We start from the raw sequence: 15,944 nt of genomic DNA on the forward strand, positions 1-15,944 counted from the left end.
CTACTAAAATCCCAGGCACAGTGCCTCTATTCACACGATGGTTTTGCTGCTGGAAGCAACTCTTCAAAATTTGGTTCTTGCTGCAGAGCATCTCTGCATCCCTGCAATGCACTTCAGTTTTAATGCAGTGCTGGAACTGGAACAGATGGGCAACAAACGGGGGAGAAGAGAGTCTCTAGAGTGATGCTCCCCTCTGATGGACCCTTCACCAGCACCACAGAAAGGTGTCAGATCACATTTGGTACAAATTTCAGCAGTAAATGCAAATGCAGCTTCCAAACCCTTTTGATTTCTCATACGGGCTCCGGAAGTCCTGTACACTTTGAGGCACATGATTAAAAAAGAAAAAAGAAGTGAATTTTTTTTTCCTGCTTAGCCCAGTTGGAGTATGATTAACCATTTCTGACAAACCCACTGAGCTTGAGGGATGGAGCTACAAGTCTGTAAAATCTTGCTCCATTGCCATCTGGCCCTGCTGATTCCCCTCTCGGAAGGGGGCACACGTGCTGACGTTTGCTTGTGCGTCTCCAGCACTGACTGAAGGTGACACACCTTCACTAAAGCTCGGGGTGGGTGGCAGTGGTTCCCAGTTTCCCTGAAATCACCTGCAGTTCCCTGGTTTGGCCAAGCAGGAAGCTTTTTGTGGGCTTCACCAGACAGCTGTGCTGCCAGAGCCAGCCTGGCACACTGTCACTGTCGCTTACAAAAATAATTAAATATGATCTGGTCTATTGCTGCCACAATTTTCTTCTGTAAAATAATCTCTTTTTTCCCCCCTTTTTTTCTCAAAAAAATCCTTGGCAAAACCCACCCAGTGTTACCATGGGATGGGCTGGTTCACATCACAGACTTGGCCGTGACTTGTGTGATGGTGGAAATGCAGCATCCTTCACATCCATGTTCCTAGCAGATATGGGGGGCTCCTTAAGGCTCCTGCAACACCTGAAATGCCCCAGCATGACAGCAGGTTGACCCAAAAGCCACTAGAGCTGTGCAGGGAAGCTTCCAGCACACTAAGGCTTGTTTTTCAGGAAGCCAAAAGCCACACAGCCTTGAACCTGGCAGATACATCATAATGAGATAAGCCAAGCCTCTGCAGAAAAATTAGAAGTGTGAAGTTAGAAATATTCACCTTGTCTAGGAATTATCATCCACAGATGATAATTTGCTAAAGGCCCAAGTGGCTCTGGCATAGTCCAAAGCACTGAGTGGCTTTTGGGGGTGTGCTAATAAATTACATCAGTTTGACAAAGACTGAGTTCTTCTGAGAAACAGGCACACGTTTATCCTCACAATTTAATACCCCAAAAATCCATGCCTATGCAGTATGGGGCTGGCAGCACCCACCTGGCACTGGTGCTGTGCCCCCTCTCCAGCTCTCAGCTAGTCTGGGCTCCTGGGCTTTGACTGCCCTGGTATCTGATCAACTTTGCTCTTACAGATTAAAAAAAGCTCCCAGTTCCTTGCATTTACATACAACTAGGCTATTCTTGAAATCTAGGCTGCCCTCGTTCTCCTGAAGATTATCTGCCACCTATTATATGACCATCCTCCATGTCTGGAAAGGCTCATTAACTAAGAGCAATTCCAGAGGATTTTATTGTAAAGATTATCTTTTTTTTTTGGGGGGGGGGGGGTTTGGTTGTTTTTTTTTTTTTTTTTTTTATGCAATACACTTTTAACCTAGATCCTTAAAACTATTTAGGAATTCAGATCTGGTTTGAGTACAAAGGGGAGTCACTGGAGAGGGAGGGAGGGAGGGAGGAGGGAAGGAAGGAAGGAAGGAAGGAAGGAAGGAAGGAAGGAAGGAAGGAAGGAAGGAAGGAAGGAAGGAAGGAAGGAAGGAAGGAAGGAAGGAAGGAAGGAAGGAAGGAAGGAAGGAAGGAAGGAAGGCACAATTATAGTAATTTCTAATGCCAATAATGCTTATTTGAATCTCTGAAGAGGGAAAAAAATTTAAAAGTTCAAGTGATTTGAATTTTCTGCCTCTACCCATCAACAATGGATTCCAGTGTTGTGCTGTGTGTTCCCTCCCTGTTAAAGCATCAGCTTCCTCTGCATCCAGGCTTCATCTTCAGCTGGAAGGAGCAGAGGAAGACAGGTCACAGGCTTTATCCACCTATGGGACACTGGCCCTTAGGTCAGTTACCAAAGGCAGCTCCACCTTTCTGCTTCCTCACTTCTTATTAAGCACTCAGCAAATTACCAGTTTCCCTGTTCTAGGAAAACTCAGTCAGTTGCTAAAGCATTCTCAGGAGAGTTTTCCCCTTGTAAAAGCAAATATTTATATCTGCTATGCTCTTAGAGGCTCTGGATATGATCAACTCTTAAGGCAAGATTTAGCTGAAAGAGATGATTTATTAAAATGGATAAACAAAGCCCTGTGAAGCAAGTTAATTCAGTCTAAATAAAGCATTAAACTCTGAAGAGCACACATCAGATCACAGTATATATGTGTATGTATATATATCCCATGTAATTCCTGCAGTCAAAAGCCCTCTGGCCTGGGATCCCATACCAACACCCAGGATAAGGCAGCCCTGAGCCAGGCTGGGTGTGTATTAGGCCATGGATGTATCAGCACATGCCCTGCCCTTTAACAAACCCAGTCAGGCAATCCACTGCCCCCAGACACAGGGATCCCTTCAGCTGCCAGCCCTGTGTGTGCTCTGTGCCTCAGTTTCCCCATCTCCAAACCTCCATCACAATGATGCTTTTAACAACAAGGAACTTAAAAATCTGGGGTGAAGGAAGCTGGCAAAAGAATTCTGATTTAAACCAGTGGCTCTGGGTTTGAGCCAGCTTTGTTGGCACTTCATGCTAGCAATTTCTATCAGAGTTGTTTCCTCCCTTAGATCCTTGCTGCTATAGAGCTTTAACTCTATACAACTTGGGATTTTTTTCTTCTTTTCTGTAAGTTGTGCCTTAATTGTCAATTACTTGCTCATGAGAATGCTTTCATGGCTGATGCTGGAGCAGACTCAAGCAGTTTTTATTTTGGTACTTGGATTAATTAGCTTTATTGGAAGAGGGAGGCAGGGCAGGGATTCATTCTTGCTGCTCATCACATATTCATTATTTACATTTTTCAGTATCCCAAGTAACTCGGCTCAGAAAACAAGTAAATGAAGACTGAAACATACACAAAACATCTGGAGCTGCTGCAATCCTGTAATTATCACAATGCACTGAGTGCCTCTTGGAAAGGCCACTCATGTACTGGCCCAATGGAGATTTTTCCTGCCAAATGCTTCCAATGAGCCCTCTCCCATCCTCCTGCCCCATCTGCCTGGCTTAGGTCTGACCTTGACTCCCCACCAAAAGCCAAAGCAGCAAAACTGCTCCTTGTTGGGAGCAGCAGCCTCTGGAGATCCTGGCCCAGGACAGTAAACACAGCTGGGCACTTTAGGGCTGCTGAATAATTTATGTGATGACTCTTCAAAATAGTAAATCCTGCTCCCTCAATCCACTCCATCCTTCATCATGTGCCTGCTGAGCAGTTTGGGAATATTTGGGAAGTTTTACTAAATTCACAGACTCTTGCAGCAAGCAGTTTTAAAATGCTGAGTGAAACACTTGCATCTCACACTGCTCACTGTTCATGTGGTCACAGGGGAGGAAAGGAGAGCCAAGGAGAGTCACTTGTGGCTTAGGTGAAAATTTTCAAGATTTTGGTCCAGCAGATGCAATGCTGCCCTGTGTCCCCCACTGCAGCTGTGTGCCACACCCACCACTGCAGAGTTAAATTCAAACTTCATCCTTCACATGGGTGAAATGGCAGATTTTTTACATTCTAGGAAGGCCAGGCCTCAGCACAGCACCTTTTGAGTGTGGGGAACCTCAATGAGACCCTCCAAAAGTGCTGGTGTGGCCCCAGCCTGGGGTGGAGATGGCTCAGCACTGTGGGGTCTGCCAGCCTGAAGGAAAAGGAAAAAAGGATTAGGAAAGGGAAAGGAAATGGAAAGGGATAAGGTAAATAAGGAGAAATGCAAAGGCAAAAGGGCAAAAGGGAAAAATAAATGGGGAAGGGAAAAGCAGAAAGGCAAAGGAGAAGAGGAAGGACAAGAGGAAGGGGAGAAGGTTTCTCCCCCTGGGCAGGCACCCTAGGGCAGCCTCCTCTCCCAGCACTTGGTCTGCTAGCTGCTCATTTTGGAATCCACAGTGCTGGGAATAAATGTGCCTGGCTTCACCACCTGGCCCAGTTGTGACAGTAGAGGGTTTTGCTCAGAGGAAACGAATCTTCACGTATTTAGGAACATAATTGCTTATGGCAGAAGAGACAAAGAGGAGAAGTTGATTTGGGATGCACAGAGAACTGGAGCAAACAAGCCTGGCTCCCCACAGGGCTTCACTGCAGCCCCAGAGATCCCTGCCTTTAATGCTCCTGAATTGTTAACAGCTGGCAGACAGTGGGGAGAGTCTGTCTATGGGGGGAAAGGCAAAAATCTCCCAGTTTCACTTTCACAATTTGGAGTTTCAAACCAGTGTTTATGACAATGTCATTATTGCTGAGCATCCACTGGGCTCAGGGAATAAAATTCCTTTTATTCCTCTCCAATGTCAGGATTTGCAAGTGCAAGAGATTTTCGAGAGCTTGTCTCAGTCTCTGTTTGTATGCAAATCATGTTGTAACATTTCTTAGAGTACAAGACCTGATTTTTGCTATCATCAGTCAAAGCATCTGTCAGCCTTGTCAGAAAAGAAAGACTTTGATTCTTTCAGGTTAAAACAACCCAAAATTATTGCTAGAATATTGAGATGGGTTTAAGACACGAAGATTACAACGAAAATTGCTCAAACCTCATTTTTCCTTTCAATGAAATTTAAATTTTGATTTTATTTCTACACATAATGCAATTTTCTTTTCACAGCGGACATTTTTAAAATCAGAGTTCAATGCAATATTCCAGATCTCCACAATCACCTTCAACTGGCCACTGCCCAGTGTGACCACCAGAGCAAGCAGCCTCTGCCCAGCACTGAGCATCCACCTCAGAAAACAAATGGATTTTCATTTACAGAGGCACAAGGCTCTCTCTCTCTCCTGGACATACATCACAGCCTGCACCATTTACATGAGGAACTGTGAAGAATTAAATGTTATAATAACAGCATGGATATATCCCTCCAGCTCTGAATGATAAGGCAGAGTAATCATTTCACCAACGTGAAGAAAGATTTCCCAGGACTCTTTCCTAAAGATAAGCATGGGACCAGCATGATACCCTTTCCCCACCAGCATGCACAGTTTTCCAGAGAAGTGATGCTCCCAAAAGCCACTACATTAACCTATAGGCAGAATAGCCAGTCCAAATCAGCTCCAGATGTGCTCCCATCACAGCCCTGATAAACACCTTGCCTGTATTTTCATACTGTGTTATTTATTCATAGCACCTTGGGAAATGAGGAGCCGCAGGAGCAGTGGGAAGACACTACAAACCCACAGAGCAATATTTCCCTCTCACTGATGCATTGCCATCACTTTCCCAGCACAGGACTGTGCAAATAGATTGCCCACCAGCATCTTCCCAGGCCTCTGCCCACCTGCAGAGCACACACCTTATTCTTCTCAGAGCACAGCACAAGGGATAGGGGGCATTTTATCAACTCAACCTTAATGGGAATGCTAATTTCCTCCCTCAGACTGTGTGTCTCTGTATTTCAGAAGCCTGAAATTCTGAGGTTTGTGGCTGGCTGACCCTTCTATCCTGCCAAATGCCACTTGTACCAGCAAGTGTGAACCTATGGATGGGCAAGGACTCGAGCATGAATGTGAACAGTCACTCCTGGGCTCTGCAAACACAGAAACTTAGAATGGTTTGGGCTGTAAAGGACCTCAAAGATTATCCAGTTCCACTTCCCCTGCCATGGAACACCTCCCACCAGAGGTCCACACAGCCCATCCCACCCACACACAGCAAGGATGAACTGACTGCTGCAATCATGGTATAATATTTTGGTGCCACAGAATTTTGCCCTCCTAAATTAAGCACACAAAGTGAGTAGATGGTATAAAGTATGACTGGATCTATGGTGGTGGTGATCAAAAACTCCAATTTTAAATGGTAGGAAAAAAAGCCCAATGGCTTTCCTCAACTTCCCCCACATTTCCAAGGTCAGTCACCCAGTCCTGAATACCAGGAGGGAAATGTGAACACCTCTCCAACTGTTTTTGGACAACTGAAACATTTAATTCCAAGGCCATTTGGTCCTTGTCTCCAACTTTGAGCTAAAAATATACTGATTTCTAAAAAAAAGAGATACAAATTCCTGTGAGATTTTTATCTATTTCATGCCATAGCTTCAATCCCATAATTAGGTCTCCTGTCACTTCACTTGATGCTCTGTTCCATTTATCTGCAGCTTTTTGACCCTGTTTTAATATCAGGTAATATTTTTTTCCATTGCCATTCTCAAAAGAAGACAGAATAAAAAAGATTCTTGACCTTCACTCTGATGACTGAAATATATGTAAGAAATGTTTTAACTTTCAAAGGAGGTGATCACAGTGTCAGAGTAGGATATCTATAAAGTAGGAGATATATATATACACAGATTTATAAATAGATATAGATACATATATAGATAGACAGATATATAAAAAGTGGGATGTATATAAAGTAAAGGCATCCATAGAGCAGGTACATCCCAGTCAGTGCCCCAGTGGTCTGGTGGGCTCTCCAGAAACTGGACCCTGAAAGGAGAGGGCAGCACTGGGTGCAAGAACTCTGATTTTTTGGATAAACCACAAATGCAGGCAGTGGCTGCAGAGAAAAGCTGGGGCACAGAGGACACCTGCTTATCTTGCAATTAAATCTCAGTCAAGGTTTATTAACAGTGAAGGACCTTCCTGCCTGTGAAATGGCACACGCTTCCAGGCAAATCCAGGCAGAAACCATGTTCCCAAATGCCAAATCTCAGAATAGATGAGCCTGATGTCAACTGCCTCACCCTTTTATCAGTTTATTAAGTGAAGACAGGATATCTATTGCATAAAAGCAAGCCAAGCCACCTGCTGCCAAAGAGCCACCTTCCCTCTGCCACAGACAAATGTGCTCACAGCTAATTTATGCTCAGACTGTACTTCAAGTCACACTGTGCTTGCCAGATTTTGAAAGACCAGATTTCTCATTGCTACAACACAACCCCAGAAGGAGTCACCTCCTCCTCCTCCTCTGGGTATAAACACTCAGTGACAGCCACAGCTCCCTTGGAGCAACTCCTGGCCAGGTCAGTGAGACCAACCAGAGGGAATCTGCAAAAGGCTGGACCCAGGAAATTTGGGACAGAGATCTGGTGTAGCAAACCCCTCCTGTGGCCAATCTCCTCTTGCAAATGTAGATTTGTGTATATGGCTCCCAACAGCTTCACCACTCTGCTGATAGGTCCTGCTCCAGCCACCAGCACCTTTGATCCCTGCCTGCAGCACAATTGCCCAGGCTGAGGCTGCTGCTCCTCCAGCCCCAGTGTCAGGCTGTGTGGCCATGTCCCCCAGGAGGGATGAGCCAGCAGCAGCAAGAGCACTTCACCTGGCTTACAATCAGTCTTGGCATCTCCATGGCAACTCCAGCAGATGCTGTATCCCTAATGGCTCCCAAGGAACTGCTGCACTCTCACAAGCAGCAGTTGCAATCAACTTATGTCTTGGTCATCTCCAAGGGAGCAAGAGGATAATGCAGAAGAAATTAATGATAGGCATTGAAACCACTTTGAACAGTGTAATTGCCTCAACAATTCCTCTGGATTACAATTAGTCTGTTCCTTAAAATGCACAGTATTTCTTGTGCCTCTCAGCTTTTGTTCTGCTGCTGCTTACTGCTGCCCTGTGCATATCCATGGAGGAGGCTGAAGGGGACTGTATTGGTTTCAAGATAAATTTCAGGAGAAAATGTCCTGGAATTAGCATTTCCTCTAAGGACTAGGATTTCAGGGAAAGCAAATTGCACTGGTTTTAGGGTTAACATGTTTGCATTCATATTCCAAGCCTTGCTTTCACATCTATAACTCATTTCCCAGCATCTTCAAGCAAATTTCACACTGTTGGAAAAATGTCAAGGGTTTAATCTGATATGTGTGATACTTACTGATGCCACTAGGGAGGGAGATGATCGTATCTTCCACTTCCCATCATGTTTCTTGCAGGAGTGAAAACATGTCAGGAAAATTCACTGGGTTTCACAATACTTGGTACATGCAAATGAACACAAATCAAACTCTCTGAGGAGCACAGACAAATAACTTTGCATATAAGAGACCCAGGCTTATATGACTGAAAGCTTATCTGTTTTTTCCAGTTGCCTGAGATGCTCTGAGGGAATGGGAATGAGGCTTTGCCAATGAGCCTTGCCATGGCTGTGACCTGAATCAGAGAGCAGGACCTGAAGCCTCCTGCTTGGCTTCAACTGGATTAAGAGTGGAATAAAGACAGCAGGAAAATGATGAAAACTAATGAATGCATCAATACTGGGATTTTTGCTCAGATTAGTGTATTCCCTGCAATATCAACAGTAAAAGATTCCTGCAAGAATTCCAGAGAGAGTTTCCACATGCGGCAGAGAAGTCAGTGGCAATCTTGTGCCACAAAACAAAACAAAGCAAGCAGAAGAAAGCAAGTGGGAACATTCTTTCTGCTCTGGATTGGTTTGAAACCCAGAGTTTAAAACTAAGTTAATGGTTTGCAGAGCTGTGGTGGGGCTGGGGCTCCTGGGGGAGGTCTCAGTGAGGGGGTGGCAGGGCTGATTTGGGCACAGCTGCCCTGTGCTCTGGGCATGGTTACAGGATGAGCAGCCAGTCTGCAGAGCCATGCAGGAGAGTTTGTGCCATGAGGGCTTTGTGCCATGAAAACAGCTGAAGGATCTGAGTATGCCCAGTGCCAGAGGGAGCAGGGTTGTGCTGCAGGCTGGAGCCCTGGCTGCTCACACTGTGCTCAGGCAGCCAGGCTTGCACCACTTCACATCCCAGCAGAATGAAACAGCTCCAGTTAAGCCCTTTGCTGTGGGAAGTCCTTTTCTCTACTGAGAATTTTTTTTTTTTTTTCAGCTCTATTTTAAACCTTGGGATGTGGCAAGCAGAGAAAAAAAATAGATTCAGTATTTGAGATTTGGTTCTTGCCTGACCACCTGCAAACTCAGGGCAGGGCTGGAGGCAGGGACAGGCATCAGTACCAAACAGTGCAGAGGATGGATGGAGGGGACCAGGCATGTCAAATGTCACCCTGCCTGACAATCCAACACCCACATTGCTGCTGGCAGCCCTTGTGGCATGTGGATTAAATTCAGCTATCACTAATGCATGGCATTACGCTGATACCCAAATATCAATCAATATTATTGACTGCAGTAAATTTTCCTCTGAGCTTATAACTGTAATTTAATTTTGCCCAGACCAAATTAGAAAAAGCAGGCTGCATGAAAGCAATATTCCTAAGGCTTCATTTCAGAAAGACATTTGGATCTCAGAAATAGGACTTGAAGTGTTTGTAGCAAGGAATATGCTTAATTAGATTCATGTCTGAGAAGTCCCCAGCTGTTCTGCAGACAAACAGAAATATCTGAAATTTCTTCCAGTTCTATGGAGACACAGAGATTGGCTCCTCTCCCTGTTGCCCCAGTCTGAGAGATTTGCACTTATGATTATTATCTGGTGCTGTTTCAGACAATACAAGATGCCACACAATCTCTGAGCACAGAGCAAATATTCCAGCATTTTGTTTCATGATTACTTCCACCCTGTTCACTTCAGCATCTGAAATATTCTTTGCTATTTTTTTTTTTTATGTGAAAGGCTTTCTGGAAGTTGGACGTAACATACATTCATTATGAAATGAAAATACCTCATGTGTTCAGGATGGAAAAAAAATCCCTAGCTTTCAAGAAAGCTTTGTGAACTTATTAAAAACAAGAGTGCTCGCTATGCATGTTATTCTGCCAAATGAAAAATTCCCTCCTTGCTTCTCAGGCTTGTAAGCTGCTTTGTGTGCTCAAGACATCTCTTTCCAGTGGCCAGCACATTTTCATCATTAGACCAACTTAGAATAAAATATTAGCTGCCTTGTACCAACAGAAGGGACTGCAGGGCAGCCACACCTTGGCTCCATCTTCATTGGAAAGAGATTGTGGAAAAGTCACCAGTGACAATGCCCATGCAGCCCTCAGACTTTGGGAGCAGACCCCTGTGCCACAGGGAATCTTCATCCCCAAGCCATGCATCTGGGGGGAAGCTGAAACAGGAACTGTGTGCCAAAACCACAGCAGGCCATAAACACCACAGCTCGAGGAGAAGCAAGCCATGACTGCCTCCAAAATCCACATCCCTGGGGCACTGCAGCAATCCAGCCACACAGGGAAAGATGCAGACTGGGAGCTTCAGCTCCAGATGAAATTTCCAGGCCCACCTCACCAGCCTGGCTACCTTCCCTTTCTCTTCCTTGTCTCCCCATTATTCACCCTGGCTTTTTTTTTAAGGGTCCCAGCCCCACTCTTGGCTAATGCTTCGAGACAAATCTGTGGTGCATGGTGGGGGCTGGTGAATGTACAGGCTGGTCCTCCACTGCCTTCTTTCCTCTAATTTCTTCTGCCACCACTTGTACTTCCCCATAGCCCATCCAACAGTCCAGGCTGGGCTGGGAAGGGGTGTGGATAGACACTGCCAAAACAGGCAACCAGCCACTCACAGCCCCTGGAGGAGTCCAGCTGGGCATCCTGGCACAGCCAGCTGCTTGTGCTGAGCATGGGGCACTTTGGAAATCGAGCTCTTACCATCGTTGTACCAAGGAGCTGGGGCTGGATACACAGAGGAACATGGGGACAGGAGAACATCAAACATGAGTGATCCTCAGGGAAGGGAGGTTAACCCCTTCCTGCCAAAGGTACCCACAAGGTCTCTGGTGAGGCAATCAGACAAGGAGCAGTGCCTCAAACCCTGCTGTAGCTGGGCTGGATCTCACAGTGAGCAATACAAAGTGCAAGGATCAGACTGACAAAGTGCATCCGTGCAGATCACCTCCAGCCAGTGGAACAAGTCAAGGAACTCACCCAGCAATTCACCCACGTGACTGCAAAACCCTGCATTTCATCTGGCTACGGATGAGATGAGTAACAGCAAACACAAGGATGAGCAAACATTCCAGGAGCTTTGAAGAGCTGCTCTCAGTAACCAGCAGATGCATTCATTATCCCATAGCCACCTGAAATGGGAGCTCTCAGTCTCCATTGCCACACTACAAGCCAAGTCAGTCCATTGCTCAGTGGTGCCATTTGGGTGGGCAGTTGGTAATTTTGGGCTGTTCAGTACTGAGTCACAGCTCATGTGTTGTGGCAGATCACACTCTCTCTGCAAGAGCTCCCTTTCCCCCAATTCTTCATTCCCATTTATCTTACAAACAATTAAGACTCTTTAAGAAGATAATCAGTTTAGACTTTGAAGCTTTTTTCTCTGATCTGTGTTGTTTCCTTAAAATGTGACTTCAAATATTGTGGCATTCTGGATGTTTTCTGTTTCAGTAACAAGCTGCTAATTGTAATTAGTTTTATCACGTGGAAATTAAAAAATCTGCTCTGAATGCATTCCTTTGAAATTAGTTCAAGTGTACTTTTTGAGTTGAGAATCACTTTGACTGTAGCTTGTGAGAAAGAATAGAATTTTAAACTTACAGGAAAAGCTCATTTTACTGCAGGGCTGAGAATCCACTGTCCCAGAGCTCACTGGCATTGAGAGGTTCTAGTGAGAGCCAGAGCAAATATTTCTCTGGGCTTCCACTTTCAAGCAGTATGTTTTAGATTACACATAAGTGGATTCAGGAGAGGAAACTGGGGGTGGTGGGTGGAAAGGATGCAAGTAGGTAAGAATGAAAGGAGGCAGCACATGGAAAATTGGAAGGAAACAGTCAACTAAAGAAAAAAAAAGATGAACAGAAAGTGTGAGGAGGTACTGGCAGGATTGAGAGTAGATCATACAGAAAGCTCAGTTTCATGTACCAGACTGAATAGATAAGGATAATAAGGAAATATATAAGATAAAATATCAAAGGATTGCTGCTGGGCACTTCAAAAATTGCTGTGAGTCACTAGAGGTGGGATGGAGAAAACAGGAAATGGGAAATGAGCAAGAGGAAAACACCAAGATGATAATAACATTAAAAGATATTGAAATATATATTGAACAGTATACAGTTCAAAATACTAAAAAATACATTACTTTCATGTTTGAACAACTGTGCAGAAAACAAGTGGCATCCAAGTGTGAGTCCTGTGGACAATGTTCTCTTCCACCAGAATATGCTTCTCCTTTTAAGGATGGAATGTCTCTGCCCTCCAGATCTTTCCCATGGCAATAGGCAGGATGCAATATATATTACAGCAACCTGCAGAAACCAAGTAGTGCTAGTGGAATATAGAGAAGCTATGAAAATAAAAACTTGTATTAAACATGAACTTCTGCACACAGATTCTCAGATGGGCAAGAGCAATGGCTGCCTTGCAAAACAGCAACTGAGGGCAATGCTGCCTCTAACTCTGGGGATAATTGTCATGGAAACTACAAGTAAAGTAGCACAAAACACAAGTAGGTATGAAAAAGGTAGCTGAAAATAGCTGCTCTGGAATATTTCTTTGCAAAGGTTCTAGACATTAAAAGGCAACTGAATAAACAGCTTAGTAATTTTAGATGTTCTTGGAAAATGGATTTTAAAGGGAAAATTGGGGCAAACCACAAAATTGTGGCTCAGGGAACACTCCAGGAGGAAAAAAAAAAAAAACTCTTAGAGAAAAATGAGTGCAAGCATGACTCCTACAAGATTTACAATACACATACATACAGATGTATAGACAGATAGATAAACTTTTACATGCGTGTGTGATTATAGAGAGCACAGAGTGCATATTTTTAACTACACAGAGTGTGCATACATATATAGGTGTATATACAATATATGTACACTACTGGAAAAGTGAAGACAGCACAAATGAAATCCTTCCTGCATCCAGCTGAAGATGAGAGGGTTTCTCAGAGGCTAACTTGACTGAAGTCCAAGGCCTTGAGCAGGAAAGCAAGTTGTCTGATGGGTTGGACCAGAGTCTAAATGGCATCTGCCCAAGGATGGCTGTGACCAGAAAACACACAGAGAGGGTGAGATCCAGCACCGACAGCAGAATGGATTTGTGCCAGAGAGCCACAGGGAGGCAATCAGCAATTCCCAGCAAGCAGAGATGGCCACAAACCAGACACCCTCATCTCTGCTCAAAAAAGCAGCGAACTGCATTTCACAAAGTGCTTTTCCTTGCTCCAAGGAACACCTCCCCGTGCCAGACGGATGGTGGCACATCCAGGGATATTATTCCAGCCAAAACTGCTGGTACAAGGAGCTGCAAGCACAGGGGAAGGAGCAGGGGTGCCAGTCCAGAAAGTGGAGCAGCTGGTACAACCTCCATGTAATGGTGCTGGGTATGACAGGGCAGGATCCAGCGTGAACACAGAGGAAAGCAGGTGAGATGTGGAGGCACTGTCATGCAGGCCACACTAGGAAAACATTACAGGGTGCTTTATGCACTTGGAGAGGAATGAATTGTGTTTTAACAGAGAAAAATGTTAGCTGGAAGATGCAATAAGAAGCAGAATATATGTTACATCCTTCAGCAGCACTTGCTGCTGGCTGGGACCAGGATAATCTCACCCCAATTTTTATGTCCTGCTGGAATAAACAGTGAATTAACCATGAATAATCCTGCAACAGCAAATTGTATATATGCCTTAGTAAGTGCCAAGCAGTGGGATATAATGATCAGTAATTCAAATGACACCCCAAAAGAAGGCAACTGCAGAAGAACCATTTCATTCACCAGAAGTGATTGCTACTCACTAGTGCAAGGAACTGGGAAAAACAAAGGTCCAGAGAGCAAAAGATGAGGAGGGGAAGGTCAAGGGAGAGGTGAAAGGAAAATGGAAATGGAGAGAAAAGTAATCCTAGCTAAGAGGCAATTCTAATCAGCTACAGGGGGAGAGAGTTCAACACAGCCCCAGCTGCAGAGCAGAGTGCTGTAGAGACAGGAGGAAAACTGCCACAGCAGCAGAGGCTGGATGCTGCAGCCAGTCAGGGCTTTACAGGGCATGAACCAGGTATTTATGAAATACCATGAGGCACAGGTTTCTTTACTTCTGAGAGGTTACAACATAGAAAGATACCAAAAGGAATTAATTACATGGGATTTTTTACTCAGCAATGTCAAGCTGCAGCTCAGGAAGATTAAATATGCAACCAGAAGTCACCTACATTGACGTAATGCCTCTAATAACAGTAGCATTTATAGAGGGCTAAATCACACTTTCCTTGCTTAAGGCCTTTCTCTCTGACCTTTGAAGGTTTGATCTCAAGATGTAAATCATCTGGAGAGTTTTCTTCACCTCTAATGGGTGAAAGAAATTCCTACTCTGTGAAAGCAGAATTAGTCTTGCAAATAAAAGAAAGAAATATACTGGAGGTATTTCTCTTTCAGGGCACCTGGGTTCTCTGCTACCCAAAGTCACTCTGTGCAATGGCAGAGCTCTTTCAGCTGAGGAGGATCCTCTAGCACTGCATAGACTCTCAATTCCAGATGGTTTGAATTTTCTGCTCACTTATTAAAACCAACATAAAACCCCCTAAAGTAATAATCCAGCTATTTTCACCAAAACTGAAGTTTCTCAGGCTAGCAACTTGTCCATTAGTAAAAGCAAAACATTTAGGGTGATCAGTGCCTGGGCACAAGGGCACAGCACTGTGTGTACCCTGAAATCCCACTTGCTCTGGGACTCAAAGTGCACTCAGGAGAAGGAAACAAGAGCATCTTCCTCAGTTAAATTGGTGTTCAAGCCAGTGGACATTTTTCAGTTGCTGGCCAGGTACTGCAACAGCCTGCAGAAACAGCCAGAGCTAAATTCCCACATATTTTAGAGAAATGCCTTGTCCTTTGAACTTAGCAGGATGTTCAGACTGTGGTCACTTCAATACTGGGTTTATTTTAGAAGACAACACAATATTAAATCATCACACTATTGTTTGTGTCAAACACCCTTTGCCTTAATTAATAAATGTGTGCCTGGTTTGCTGTGCCGTCTCAGTAGAAGTTACACAACACTTCTCAGCCAAGTGCTTTTCCTTGCATGATGTGAAAATCACTTGTGTTATAAAGAGTGAAAAAAAAAAACCCAAACAAAAAACTCCAGGCTGTGTGTTTGAAAAGAAGCTGTGGAAAATACATCAATATTTGCAATTACAGTGGCAGCTGCTGCTATGTGAGCAGTCAGGGATGAAGGCTGCTTTTCCATGGATCCCTTTTCCCCACTCTTCCCCATCCTCATTATGGTGAGACTCCCAGCTCTTCCTTCCTCTGCTCCTCACTCCTATGTACTCCATGCACCCTGCAATGGCCACAGAGCAATCTTCACTGCTGGCCACATTCCCTAAACCAGCTGAGCAAAAGGCACAGGAATCCACTCACTGCAGGGCAGGATGATATGGGTTAGCAGAATGGCTAATCCTCCCAGTTTGGCTCTGCCCTCCTTGATCTCATGAAACTTCGAGGAATTGGATATTATTAAGAGCTCATGACATCTATCAGATTTGGCTCAAGCTGACCCAGAGTTTCAAAGGCATTACAGCACAGAAACACAGGCTGCTGGCAGAGGGTGTAATTGCATGAGACTATTGCTTGAGAAAAAGAGGCTTAAAAAAATCATCAAAGGACAAAAGTCACCCTGGAACCACAGGGAACACTGGCAGGGCTGAGGCAAGGAGGAAGAAAATGGAGTAGCTTCCCAAGGGACTGAAAGATTTCAAATTCCTTGCTCTTCATTTCAAATTATCTTAGTAAACTGATAACTATCACATCAACCTGCCAACAACCTGAGGATTTAAATAAGCTTTTTTGCCACCAGCAGATATAAACCCCAATGTACTCCAAACAGATGGT

Source organism: Oenanthe melanoleuca, chromosome 12, assembly GCF_029582105.1.
Source record: "Oenanthe melanoleuca isolate GR-GAL-2019-014 chromosome 12, OMel1.0, whole genome shotgun sequence".
Taxonomy (NCBI): Eukaryota; Metazoa; Chordata; class Aves; order Passeriformes; family Muscicapidae; genus Oenanthe; species Oenanthe melanoleuca.